The sequence below is a fragment of the Camponotus floridanus genome, unplaced genomic scaffold (assembly GCF_003227725.1).
Source record: "Camponotus floridanus strain SB8 unplaced genomic scaffold, Cflo_v7.5 scaffold42, whole genome shotgun sequence".
Lineage (NCBI taxonomy): Eukaryota > Metazoa > Arthropoda > Insecta > Hymenoptera > Formicidae > Camponotus > Camponotus floridanus.
The window spans coordinates 882453-896887 of record NW_020229570.1 but is presented as its reverse complement, the minus strand read 5'-3'; positions in this window follow the sequence as shown (position 1 = coordinate 896887).

The following is a 14435-nucleotide window of genomic DNA, read 5'->3' as shown; positions in this document are numbered from 1 at the left end:
TTTCCATTTATAGCGTAATACTCTTGATAATATCTATTTGAGAACCCGAACAAACTAAATAAGTACAATGGGACAAATAAAAAAAAACAAGGTTAATTGTTCTCAGATATTTGTAGAACGTTATTCATTATGCATCGTATCTTTTTTTATCTGCAATAGAAAAAAATAGTGCGAAAAATGACCATTTTGTAGAAACTCATAATTAAGATTTTTAATATTATTTTTAATATTTTTATTATTTTTGGTAATTTAAATAAATAATTCTGATTTAAGTCTCTAGAAATGTGTTCAGTTTGAAACATTTTTTTATTTAATAATCAGAATTATTCTTTTTAACCCAAAACATCAAGAATTATAGAATTATTGAAAAGAAAATCAGAAATTTTAACTATTTATGATTTGCCAACTAATACATAAGATTTTTTCTCATCATTTTATAAATTAATGTATTTATAAAAAAAGTGAATATTTTAATTTTAATTATTTTATCATAATCTTTATACTTTAATCTATCACATTGTAATATAAAATGTGAAATATTTTATAACATACAATCAGAGTTTTAAATTATTTTATTTAATACTTTTATGTATAAATTATTAGAATTTATAACACTTTATTTCTTTTGTCATAAATGTAGCAATATTTTTATTATTTTACCAAATATTATTTCGTAAAATAATGATCTTCCTATAGTACAAAAATCATTACGCATTGTAATGAGAAAATTATTCGGCACGATTTCGTGTAACTTAAGACAAAAGCTAAGTGCTATTGAATTGTATTTCGAAAGGTAGCGAGGAACACCGGCGAACTATCCTTTCACGCACAAAAGGAAGTTCCTGATATATGAACCAACCCGACTTGTTCTTCGCCATTCATTTCTCACAGATGTAACTTTGGGCAGGTATGAACGAGAATTCGTATATAACATATATTATGAAATCTACAATGGCACGTCGAATAAATGTGAATTATTTAATATACGATTGTTGTATGCACACCGTTTCTATACATACAAAAATGTAAGAGCGAATACCTCTCATTATACTATCTGCATGAACATAATGAGTTGAATAAATTATTTAATAAAAATAGATAGATGAATAGATAAAATAATCTTTGAAAAATAAAATTCAAAAATCAAGAATTATAGAATTATTAAAAAGAAAAATCAGAAATTTTAATTATTTTGACTTGCCAGATAATAACATAAAAAAGGTGTGTTTTATATTTTATGTTGATAAATAATTATTACAAAAGAGTGATAAAATTATTGTTGCACTTTTATTTTCATCAAAGATTAAGAGTTTATCGTAATTTGACAGCAAAACGACAGTTTAATATTGATTTATATTAATTTTTAGCATCGATAAATCACATATTTATATGCAGATCATAAAATCACAGAAATATGTACATGTAGTAATACATAACTTGTTACATCATGCTGTATTCTGTATAATAATAACCATAAAATATTATTGGAACTAAATGGAGAGAGTGCAGCGTTTTTTGGCATTTATCCTTTTAAAGTTAATTGAATTTCCATGTTAACGAGCAGGCCGACAAATCCAAGCCAATTTCCGGTATTAAACATTTCTATAGCATTTATGCAAAAGTTGAACAAATGGTGAGAGATACCTTTCAATTAACAATGGTGAGAGATACCTTTCAATTAACTTTTGTGGTGCACTTTGAAAGTCAAGATAACCTACACACACAGGATACACATCGCTTTATTTTCATTTCCAGGTATTTTTGAAGAGAAACTAATGTACCGAGATACTTCAATCAGTCTTCTCATATTATTTATTTATATTAAATCATATAAAAATCTAAGAAGAAATTTCGAAATTCAAGCTTTTTGGAAAAATAAAATAGAATTAATTAATAGCGTTAGAAAAAAAATTAAATTGTATAATATTGTAATCATATATTTATCAATTTTATTCTATACCAGGTTTATTTTTGTTTTCACGAACCGTTTATAATAGGTCATCCTGCAGTAAAAATGTCGCCCGTTACATCGGTTATATTTTATGGTAAATTGAGTTTTCATATTATACAATTATGCGGAAAAGTTACTTGCTATATCCCTTTCATCCGGAGCTTTGTATACGCTTTAAACGCGCCGAGTCATTTCCGACACATGTGATTCAAACACGTACACGTAATAACATCGGATAAAAATGTTTCGAGTAAGATGAAAGATGTTTTTATATTCCGCGAACGTGGACGCGTGGTTGCATTTTACGAGGGTAAATAAAGCAAGGAAATACGCGACCGAGTGTGTAAACTTCTCTTGGTTTCCCCTTTAGTTTTTAGCCGCTCGATCGATTTTAATGCAATTCTCGACGATCGAAGTTTGTCGCGTTTCAAAATGTAATGAGATATTCACCTTAATGAACTATTTCTCCGTATGCAAAAGTTACATATATGTATATTAAAAAAGAGTCTTAATTATATAAGTATAATTTTTAATTAATCCATATGTTTATATTTATATTGTAGGTACTTTTATAATATATAAATGTGTGTGTGTGTATGCACAGATACAATATATTTTATTTCCTAAAAAGTTATATTTAAAAACTACATATAAATTATTCAATTATAAACATAAAATTCATTATAATTACGTCTATTCTACTTAATAATTTTTCTGCAACAATATATAGTATTACAAAAAATTATGTTTTTCTTTATTTTCGACTTTAAATTGTTGAAATTAAATTCTGATCATTGATGTTTATTTAAATATCGATTAAAAAATAATAATTCATTATTGAAGAATATTATTTGCAATAATTATTAATTTATTCAATCTAAATTTTAACTTAATCGAGTAGAATATATCTGTCCATTGTTGACACATCAGCTGCTGCTTTCGTATCCTTCGTTTGAGTGTTGGTGCGATCGTTAATTGAGAATATGGATATCACGATACGAGAACTCGATAATGCGGCGCATCGTAGGTAATATGCTGATATAATCAGCGCCTATTGCTAATGAATTAATTGAGTTATCAGCAAAGGTGACAGAGATAGACCTAGAGAAAAAAAACAGAAGAGGAGAGAGATTCGTGCCACTCGTTGATTGAATATTAAAGGATCATTCAAGTCGTTGAATTCAGCGATTTTGAGAGATATCGGTGAAAGATTTCATCTCAAAATTATTTCTCACCAAAGCAATTATTTTTAATTGTATCAACAGTGCATGCAATTTCTCATAAAACATTATCATTAGATATCAGTGAGATTAAGTTCGTTAAAATGAAAACTTATATCATTTTCAAATTTGTCGTTTCGTTTCTAATTATATCGCGAACGATTTTAATATTTTTTGTTTTCAATAAACTGCAGCTACGAATTATCCAATCTTCTCACTTGTACATCGAGCATTTTTATCCATTCACATAAAATTTATTACCAGTAATTTTAAACTACCATGATTGCGCATTATCTCCAATTTCGTTTGCAACCGTTCTGCGATAATCAGCACGTAATATATTGTCGTGCCAAATGTCCCTACTTTGCTACATCGCGTTACTACCCGCGTTTAACACAACTTCCTACGCTCTGCCTTCTGATCCCTCATTTGTCGCTACGATTCCGAATCACGCGACTTCAGACCGTCCATCGTTGTATCGCCGCAATATAAATCAACGGAGATCTTAAAGATCGAAAGGGCTTGCTAATTCCACACTCCGATCAGAAATCAAATTTGAGAATATATGGCATAATTGAATGCTAATTTATTGCTAATTGGTCTGCTAATTAATTATGTTATACATACGAATTTGATTTCTCATGGTAGGATCATCTCTCATGATCTGATATTATTTTTCATGATATCAGATTAAGGTTTCTTAGAAACGATGAGCGATAAAAGTGCGATAAAGGAGCTCGTAAGTGTACGTTTAACGTAGTATTATCGAATATTAAGATCGCGGTAACGGAATCGTACTTGTGATTTTTCATTTATTACTAATATTAAATATATTTCATTATTTTTTGTTATAATCAAAGAAGAAACGTATATAAAATTATAAATATCTAATTAATGATAAGATTTTTTTATCAGTTAAGTATTTATTACAAACTTTATCAATTAAGTATTTATTACAAAGTAGCATCTTATTTTATTCACAAATAAAAAATTTAAGGAAAATATTTTCTTCTTTACAAAGAATGATTAATTTAAAATTGATCTTTTTTCTTTTTATTCCAAAAATCGTGAATTAGAAAAATTTAATATGGATATTTTCTCTTTTACTTTTTTTAGTTTGTCAATTAAATATATGAAAACTGATATTGCTGCATTAATAAATAAATTAAAAATAGGTACATATATGGAATAAATAAAAAATTGGAAGGAAATGAGAAATTATATTTTGATAAGAAAAATCATATTTAAAAAAAAATATATTGCGTTACAATATTATAAGTCAACATTATATATATATCCATAAAGAATATAATTCAAACAAAGTTATCAGTGACAAATTGCAGCAATTGTTCATATCTTGGATAGCTCATAAGTGAAGAAATGCTTGTGTTAAAAAAAATGGGATTATATAGAGTAGACGTAAAGCATTTTCATCTTTCTTTTATCTGCATAATATAAAAAATGCCTTGATATTATTAAAATTAAGCGCAGGCTTGCGATTGTAATATATTTTTAGAGTGTTGCACGCTATAACCGCAATTACAAGCTTATTTTTTTCTTGCTTCTCGCCATTACATGCCGCCATACATCACTCTAGTTTAAGGCATGCGACGAAGCTGCGATCTTGGCTATGCGCTCTATTAATAATCATTATTAGCATATTAAGTTGAGTAATATTTATAATTATATACCCTTCGTTAAAAGCACTCGTGATAATCGTGACATGACGTCTTACGCGAAAATCAAGTAGTAGAGACATACGTATGCAGCGTCGTATTATCGATTCGACATTTTCTCTCTCCCTTCTTCTCTCTTTCTCTTTCTTCTTTTTCTTCTCTCTCTCTCTCTCTCTCTCTCTTCCACTCTTCTCTCTTTCTCTCAGCAAAGTTACGAATATGTCGCGAACGTCACGCACGTCATGCTGCGTGAATGCGTGACTTAAATATGGGGAGGAGATTGTTAAGAAATTGTTAAAAGAGCAAAAAATGCTTAAAAATTTGAACATATTTTAAAAGAAAGTATCTTGTTAATGTAAAATTTTTTAAAATCGTTGTTATGATTTTAATAAGCGTTTCGATTTGAATTCGAATTGGATTGCATACAAGTTGCACACAAATTAAATATATTTGTCATCAAATATCACATTTAAAGAGTGATAACAATTTTATCTATTCATTTAAATCAAAAATTACTAATTACATTTAAGATTCAATAAACATATTTAAAATGTATATAATTTTTTCATTTGTATTAGAAAAATGTATGCAAGAAAAATTGTGCATAAACATATTTGCATTCATTACATTATTTTATTTGTTATTATTTTAATTGTATTATTTTCATTGTTTATTTATACATTTATTTATTTACATCTTTTCATTCAGATAATATAATTTATTCCTGCAATTTTTCTTAAATTATACTTTTGATTAACAGGATATATTTAGAATGTGTTAAAAACTGTAAAAAAATGCGATATCCAATAAAGATCACAGCACGAGATGAAAATGCGGACAGAAAGGTATTTTTCCGAGTATATCAGCAAGTCCAATCAGACTTCTCAGCGAGTCGTGCGCATATTATTTTTAGTTCACCTACGCTCGACATTTCGCCAGCTGGTGAAAGATCGAGCGCGGAAATACATACGAAGGTCTCGCGATGAAATGGCAAGGACGAAATTATCATGAGTAGAACACGATGTATGGAGATCTCTGAACATTCTCGCATGTACATGTGATAATATTCCCTATGACTGTTGCTGCAGCTCGCCGCAAGGAGTGTATTAATTGGAAGTTTCGCACAAATGCCATTTGCTTTGAATATGCTTGATGCGAGCAATTATCTATTTACATGAAACGTGTATGTCCCATCAGTTATTCAACCATGTATCAATAGAAGATGCAATAAAGGTAGAGACAAAAGTAAATGTGAATAGGAAGATTATTTTTATCGATCATTTTCTGATTTTCGATGTTAATTGCTGTATCATAAACGTATTTAACTAGTGAAAAATGACAACTGTGCGAGTTTAACATCCTAAACTTTAAATATACAAATAGATTTAGATTAGATATTTGACATTATTGTAAAACAGTTTGCCCTCTGTAAAGTAATATGCATGAGTCGCAATATTGTAACGTCGTATTATACAGGCTTATTAATATATTCAACACGGCACACTCGCCTCCTCACTTTCCACCCCTTGTGGAAGAGCTGGCAAAGCCAGAATTAGCCGGTTAAACGCGATAATTACGAGAACCTATTATTCGTAGCAAAGCTCTCTCAAAATATATTTTGCTTCAATCTGTCCCAAAATGAATCTTCATCCATAGTCTCGTTTCGCTGACAAACAAGATGATTGTTATTTTCTCCGTATACGCAAATATGTACTCAAGTAAGCACATCACACGCTCTCTTGTTCGTTTGTACATTTGATAGAAATTCTTTGACTAAACAAAATGCATTTCGGTAAAATTAGGTCCCCGTCTGAGAAAATCACGCTAAAAGGAATGTTGTATCGGATTAACTATTTCAAAGGCAGATTTACAGCAAAATAAAAGTTTCTTTATAATTTTGTATAACACAATGCGTTTTAAATGTCAACGTACATGATATGAAAAACGTTAACAACATTAAATTATAAAATTTAATATAGTCTTTATTATAAGGATAATAATTTAAAAAATGAAATTTTATTGCCATTCACAATTCAGAAAATATAAATTAGAGGGAAATATAAATTTCTATCTGAGAGATTCGAGCGAAATATTTTTCCAATTAATTCTAATTAAATTGTCTCATATATTTTTTTTTAATCCACAAGATGCATCGTGTTAAAAAATTGTTAAAAAAACATATTAAAAAAATGTATCGATATTTTATTTACAAAAATATATTAAAATATATTAAAAGAACAACAAAAAGAAATATTTATACTGTTATTAAGTAAAAGTTACATGTCATTTAAATACGATCATTAATAATTATTAATGTACAATTATTTTTGTTATTCGTCTGTCGAAGAACATCTTACAGTGCTGTAATTGAAGTTTCGCACGAGGAATGGAAACGAGGAATGAGAACGCGACTAGACAGACAAACAGGGATAGACTTTTTTCAAGTCCGAAGTGGAGTACTGTCGGCACGTAGGCTAAGAAATTTGCGTAATACATGGAAGAAAAGAAAAGTGGGTGCGCAGTTAAGGTGGCGCGTTGACGGACGGATGGACGAATGGTCGGGCGGAGCCGGGATGCTGCGCCCAAGAGAAAAGCGAGAAAAGCCGCGGGAGCGAAGATTTGCAATGCTAACCAGGGACTGCATTAAACGGGAATTAATTTCTTGCTAACCGTCTGGAGTAGCTGCGCGCTTCGGGAGAGAAGAGGAAGAGATCTCCTTTCTTCTTCCCCTACGCTCTGCCGAGGATAGATAGGAAAGAGGAGAGAAGGGCATCTTCGCATACTCGTTGCCGTTGCCGAGCATTACTATGGATAATCCTGTCCCGTTTACTGCGCTTCCACGGGACGAGCGTTAAGAAACGATGACCATCGAGTACAGAATAGAAAATGGTCTCCCGAGCCTTTCTTTCTGACTATCCTGGCGCGTTCTCCAAACCGGCTTAAGGCCCGGTACACTTGACGCACGACGAAAACAAGCTTGGCTTGTGTTTGTCCGCGCCGTAACGGCAAACTCCATAAATCTCCATAATTCAACCCAGTGAATCTCTGTGCACACCTCCAGTCCGCGATAGAAGCTTCTTTTGCCTATCGCAAATTTTATTTTGATGGTTTAGGATAATTTTTCGATCTTCCTTAAACGTTAGATTAATTGTCCATTTTTTATATAATGGCTTGTTTAAACTTTTATATGTACATATATGTAAAGAGATTTTTTTAAATATGTAATATTAATATATTTAATATTTTTAATATATTTAATATTTTTAATATATTTAATATTTTTTTAATATTTAATATTAATATATTTAATATTTGAAAGAATTATTTAACGTTTGTAATCTGCGTCTGTATGTGTATGCTATTACGATTATTTTTGTGAAAATGAATATAAATATGTAAATGCTTTACATTTTATATACATTTGTATGCTAACAACTAATTTTAAGTGGCCATTATTTACTTTAGATATTCTGTCATAAGACACAAAGCGTGTGCACGAGTAGCATACAAATTAAGATTTTAGTAATGCACAAAAGAGCTTATCTCATGAAAATCTACATGCAGCTATTTACATTTGTATTACATTGTTCGAATATTAAGTGTAGATTTCCGGTTTATGTTGCATTTTATTATTTGCTTTATTTTTTTTATTATGTTTAAAATAATAATTTGTTATTTTAAATAATCGTCTCACTGCTTTTGATAATTTTAAGACAATTTTAAAATATTATTAATAAATGAAGGTTTCACCTTTCCAATCTTTTAGCGTAAAATCATTCGATTGAATTTTTTTTCAGACAAATAAAATGCGAAATGTATTATAAATATTTTAGCAATAATCGTTCTTTGCAAGAAATGTATCTCTCACATACGAGAAGAATAACTATAATAAATTTATTTTAAGAACAATTATTGCTAAAATATCAATAGGTTAATATATTTCCTCATAAATGTATTAACGTTGTAATAATAATGTTGTATATACCAACCCCTCATGAATATAGAGTCACAAAATAGGCAATCAATTTTCAAATAATCTAATAATATTAATATAACGTGTCAATTTTATGCATAACAAACCTATATTAACTAATCTACTAGTGAGTAAATTTGATTATGCAAGAGTTTCTGATACATATTATTATTCGAAATAATGTAATTTTGTTTTTGTAAGTGATAAACATACATTTGTCACATATTGAATTTTATGATAAATATATGATTAAATAATTTCGATATATGATAGCTTAATGAATGTTGGGTTAATTAATGTAACTGGGTTGACTAATGTAACTAATAATATAACTAATGTATCTTCATGATCAATATAATTTATTTATATCTATTATTTATGAATTCAATATCACATATTAGGTAATAATAACCAGTAAATAAGAATTTTTGATTTTTAATACATCGAAAATGATTATTTTTTTTTGCTACGAGAGGTAAATAATAGCGCCTCGTAATTTGCTCTCACAATATGTAGACATGTTATTTGTTTAATCCGTTTTCAATTTTTATTGGCGAAACATATTTGCTTTCAGTAAATCACATAAATACGTAACTCGATCGTCACATCACCATAAAAATCAGTTCTGTTTTTAATTATAACAATAAAATAATTTTGAATATTACAAGAGAAAAGCAATAAATATGACACACATAGCTTGAAATATATAAATTCAATAAAATTTATATATCAGCATACACGTAAGTATGTTTATCAAATTAAAAAATGTGATAGAGCATATTAATCCATCATAAAACACATCTAAAATGTGTTATTATATCGAAAAATTTTGTAAATATTTGGTTAATATATTATATCTATTTTTAAATAATTTATTTTTAACAATGTTCAGTTATTTTTAACAATTTTTTATTTCTTTAAACTTTTATATTTTATATATAGATTTTTGTGTAATATTATATAATGTAAATATATTAAGAAATTATATATATAGAAACATATAATTATAAATTTTAATTTTTATTAGTTATTAGTTATTAGAAAAATTCGAAAAAATAAAGCTTATTATGTTTTATTACATATATACTTTGAAAAATGATTGTTTTAGAATGTAGTAGAAAACGTTTATTGTATTGTATGATACTTGTGTACGTGTGGTGTATAGCATAGTATCAAATTATTGCTAAAAGGAAAAACAAGAAATCTCACGATTTCTCACAATCTCGATACTTTAGCGTAATATTTCATCTACATCAAAAAAGCTGTGAGATGAAGAAATATTACGCGCTCAACGAAGTAAAAAGCACGGTCCAGCAAATGGACTAAAATAATTTCTTCTTTCCATCCGGACTCGATGTTTCTTCCGATGTTCTTTCCTTCGTATATTCACACTCTCATTTCTCAGATTCTTTTCTCTCATCATCGACACACCAATTCTCCTCCAGCATTTTTCTCAGTCATACGATATCCGAATTGTCGCCAATTACTCCGTTTAATCTTGTTCTTAATTTTTTATCTTTCACACATCATATGAGTGTCATAAAGGGATCTTATGCAAAGGCAAGGGATTTGATGTTGCTTAACATATGTTGCAAATATACATATGACTAAGCAACAATATTTTTCGAAATTATAGAACGCAAAGCCTTCGCCAAGACACTGACTGATTGAAAAGACTATTTCAAACAATAGTCTGTTTGTGAGTTTTATATTCTATATATAATTTATGCGGTTAGAGAATTATGTAAGGCTTACATAAAAAATATGTAAAAATTATATAATAATTATATAATAATTATATTCCGATTGATCAATCTGTAAGCCGCGAGTGACGTAATCGGATATTCGATAAATAAAGTATCAAACTCATTTCCGTGCCGAAGAATGCTAATTATTAAATGGACAAGTTGTATAATACATTTTACGGAGGCTAATTTTTGACAGAAATTGATTTATAATTTTATTTATAATTCTGTGAGTTGTGCATAATATATTTGAAAATATTGAAATGATTAAAATATACAGTAAAAAGAATAAAGAGAATTCTGCTTTTTTAAATTGCCAATTTATAAGTAGTTCAAAATTGTTTATTCATTAAATTTATCTTATATTCTTGTTTCTTTTGCGATGCATTCATTATAAATTCCTCTACCCAAAATATAATCAAAATATAATGATATTAAAGCTTAGAACGAAATTAACATTTTTTAATTATACATTAGATGCTCAATAAAGAAAAGTTAAAAAAATTGAAGACATTCAGAAATATATCGTATTAAACGACTCAAGTTCCAATTTAAAGCATCGCATATCGCATACTTGAAGAATTTTCAATTAAAAATCGCAACAATCTCCTTCCTGCATCAAATCTACGTCAAGATGTTCAATCAGATCACCTCATGCTCGTGTTGCGCGAGTAACTTTTATGGGGCAGTCGCTGCGCAGCGCAGTCGCGTGAATCTTAACGATGTAATCATTTAATGGAGTGTCTGCCGTATCCCGGCATGGCTGCGAACAGGAAAATACGCAGCAAAATTCTCTCCGTGTTATTCTACCATGATTCGCCCTGTAGATGGTAGCCAGATAAACTGAGGGCCGGCAAGGCTAAACGACTTAGTGACTCGGGATGCTCTGGCGAGTCGGCAACGCGCGTATACCGGAAAAATTGCGCTCCCGGCGAGAAAAGCTATTCCATCGCGGAACAACTTCTTTTCGTTTCGTATCGGATACACGGATTTTCACGAAATCTAGGGCACGTCCGGAAATTCCGTCAAGAATCGCGAAATCAGTGGGATCAGTGAAATTACACGAGTCTAATTATTTCCTGAAACTTGATTACACATCGGAACCTTATTCACCTTGAAGAATTTTATTCTGTAGAAATTATGAGATTATTAATTAAAGTTTTGAGCTTAAATAAAATTTATAAGAATACAGTTTTCTAACCTTATCGATTTAGCGTATAGAATAGGGAATTGTTAATATTATGTTCTATATATTAGTGATGTATAATAAAAAAATTGCTGTGTACTTTACACTACCTTTCAAGTATGGAGTTTAATAAATTCATATTCGTTTTTTAATTTATATATTATATTAATATCTTAAGCAAATAAAGATAAGCAGTATAGTGAATGAATTAAACTTCTTCAAGATTTTAATTTAATAGAAAATAGTATAAATTAAAAATTCGTGCAATATATATTATTATAATATTGCAGGTTTTTTTAAAATTTAATTTGGTAGTAAGTTTTCGCGAGTATTCATATTGTATTCTTCAGCAAATTTTAAATCAACTTTTTCTATATGAAAACTTAAAACGAGGTGAAATTATGAAGCTATTTAACATCTAAAATTAAAGGCTTTTGATGGTGGATAGAAGCAGTAGATAGAAGCGGTAAGAATGCAAATTGATAAGAAAAAACTTGAGCTAATTTTTACTAAAGCTTTAATTTAAAACAAATTTAATTCGATATTTTTTCAAGATAATTAACATGGAAAGTTTAAATGCTGTGAAAAAAAGATATAGAATTTTTATTACAGAAAAATTATCTTCCCAGAGTTCGAAAGCTCGCAAATAATTTTTGCGGAATATCTTGTAAATGTAAAATTGATATTTCGATTTATTACTATTTGAAGCGTCACAATTAAAATTGATCATAATGTAATCTTTAAAAACAAAATACCGATGCTTGAATGAAATGACACGTCGTAATAATGTTAGTATCAGACGAATTTACAATCCGCTTGCGAGCAGTCTTGGCTCGATATATCTCGGAGCGATAAGGAAGTATAGTAAAGACAGCTCGCGAGAGGCGAAGGAACGGACGGGGCGAGCAACCGGCTAAGACAAATGGAGTCGTAGTTTACGTCGGTGCGGACATATATGTGGTAGCTTTCGTTGGAAGAAGGACGACGTAAACAGACGTGGCGGACGACGAAATGTAGGTAGGTGTCGATGTCGAGGTGCGCCCCTCTTTCCCGGAGGGTGCGCATGGGACCGTATCTCGTGCACTGTCCTGTTCCCCTTTTCCACGAAGGGATGTGTGGCCGAACCTGATGGTCGATACGCAGGTCAGCAGCGTGCTCCACCGACAGCGCTGATGGGGTGGTTTGCGAAATCCTCGAGAGCCAGTACAATCCGACTACGAAGTATTCCCCGCATCCGACACCGCAAGTCCCTCCAATTGCGGTGGCTAAGTGCACGGTAATGATCGTTACTGATGTTGAGCATGAGAAGGACAACGACTCTTCCGAACGTGTAGCTGATATGATCATTTGGAAGCCTCGGGAAATTCGCCGATAGATATTGATTTAATTCCTCTCAGCGTTTTTTTTATTTATTTACGTAGTGCAGATAATCTGAATATATTTTAATCAATATTGCCGTTTGTGTGACTTATAGCGAATACAGCGAAATATAAAAGTATTTTCGGATATTTCTCAATCGTACAAGATTGATTCATTTATGAGGCTCTATCTCTCTTTTCATATATTTTGCATGTCTGAAGAGAAGCTTATATCAAAATAATAACTTTCTGTAATCTTGAACGTCGATAATTATCATTTATTTTTTCCAATTCTTATATTCTCATATTTATAATTGCTTTTCCAGTAGATTCCTGGAAAAGATTGATATCGTGACATTCTTATAAGTGAAAGCTTTTGTAAGAAAGTTTAACAAACGTTGTTTTGAAACGACGTTTTGGCTTTATGAATATTCGAGCAATTGCTGCAAGATACCACTTTTCCTATGGAAACTCCTATGGAAACTATTACAGTATGCAATGTCTTGTCAAAATAATCAATATCTAGCATTAACAAAAATGAAATATCATGATATATAATACCGAAAACCGACATACATTTTTCATTTACAATCTCGTGCACATGTTTCAAAAGCAATTAATTTTTCACAATAATCCGATGAAAATTGTAAGTCCCACTAATTAATTTTAAAAATTTATTAATTATTGTATGTTATAACTTGGAATTATAATTATTAATATGTACAAAAATAAAGATTTAGGTTGTCAATATTAAAGTAGATTAATAAATATGGTTCAGGAAAAAGTATATATTCTGTTTTATTATCACTTATTAAAATATTATGTTCAAAATACGATTGGAAATAAAAATTTCTGTTTAACTTATAAAAAGACGAATTTAGAATATCTTAATATAATCGATGATTTGTATTAGCTGATTAATCTATTGGCTTCACAATTATCGCGTATCCATCGCGTCTCAACTGTTTTCTCAACATCGAAGCTACTTCATTCATTTTCTCTCTCGCGGTTTCAAAGTTACTCTCCATTCGCCCAGTGCACAATGGTTCTTCTTGCTAAAATCCCATTTCTCTCTTCCTCCTTTTTCTCTCTCTTTCCTTCCATCTTCGTCTTATCTTGGTCATTTTGTTGAATCGCAGGGTTGCTTGTCGCGGGACAGAAGTAGATCCCAACTGCAAGACGAAGTGGACTAAAACCACGAGATTGAAAATCGATTTTCGACGTGGCGATAGAACGGCCGCCCATTTGCCAACCTTTATTCGATTAACAGAAGGGCTTAATAAGAGTTGTCGACGCGCTTTGCGGTCGTGCAAATAAGGAGACCGC